This window comes from Sinocyclocheilus rhinocerous, unplaced genomic scaffold (genome assembly GCF_001515625.1).
Source record: "Sinocyclocheilus rhinocerous isolate Xijiao unplaced genomic scaffold, SAMN03320098_v1.1 scaffold2210, whole genome shotgun sequence".
NCBI lineage: Eukaryota > Metazoa > Chordata > Actinopteri > Cypriniformes > Cyprinidae > Sinocyclocheilus > Sinocyclocheilus rhinocerous.
In genome coordinates this window covers 144,658-145,917 of record NW_015630048.1, presented here as the reverse complement: position 1 = coordinate 145,917, position 1,260 = coordinate 144,658, and positions in this window count along the sequence as shown.

Genomic DNA, 1,260 nt, shown 5'->3' with positions numbered 1-1,260 from the left:
GTCCATATTAGAGATAATCACCATGTTTAGAATGAAACCATCATATTTAAAAACGTGATATTAATCATATCATATAATAAAATATAATTTGCTGTTACTACTGTAAATATATATTCAATTATTATTGGATCTCCTTCAATACTTAAAACGATTTTGTTTCTGTATTTTAAAATATATTTTTTTTATATAAAAAATGCGGCCCTGTCTGTCACCCCTGTTCCCACATTCAGCCCAGAGAGGGCTGCGTTTCCCACCACCTGCCCAGGGAGGGCTCCTGTTTCCTCGTCGAGCCCAGAGAGGGCTCCTGTTCCCAAGCCTAGCCAGGAATGGGCTTCTGTCCCCAAGGGCAGCCCCTCCGCTGTCGTCTGGCAGCCCCTCTGCTTGCCCTCAGCCCACCATCTATACAGAATTGTTATGGCAAGGGACGCACCTTCTGGGAGGGGGAGTAATGTCGCGCCCATGGACTGTTTTGTGTGTGTTTTCCCTCCACATGTGCTCCTTGACCCAGTTTCTCCTTCTCCTTGATGGTTCATTTGATTCAGGTGTGCCTTGTTGTTTAGTTCTAATTACCCCATGTATTTAAGTTCCAGCCTTTGTGTTCTGTCTTTGTCGGGTCTACTTGTTGGATTACGTGTGTTTACCCCTGTTCCTGTTGTGGATTTACCCCTGTGATTCTCTCATTAAATACCGTTTATGTTATCCACATCTCCATCGTTCCTTCCAGCAGTGAATCGTGACACCTGTGGATTGGGCTGACACTCAAGAGTGGATTCTGTGACTGAAGTGGCCTTTAATTTCTTGCACCATGTCAATCATAATAATTTAGCCAGAGGATGAAATTAATGGAATCAACTAAGGGTGAATCACAATGACATGGAGACAGGAAATGAATTACCTCATTATCAAGTCCCATCTAAAGGCAGGCATTGAGAGTAGTGTTGCTCCAACTCACCAGATGGGAAAACTCAAAAAATTCCATCACATACTGCTCCAGAGGATAACCATTTTGCCAAAGTCCTTAGATAGGAACAATGAGACCAGACAAGGGGGAAATGGAGAGTGACTGCTTCTATGTAAGACTTGATTAGGATTTGATGATTATCTGTGGAAGGTGTGGAGATGGCTGACTGTGTGCAGGTGTTAAACAGAAGGGATGCTTGGGAAATATAGTTCCAAGTGAACTGGGCTAGTGACTAAAGATAGTGACTGGACTGGTGACTGTGATTGTGACAATTACCACTAGTAATACCACTAGTTTAT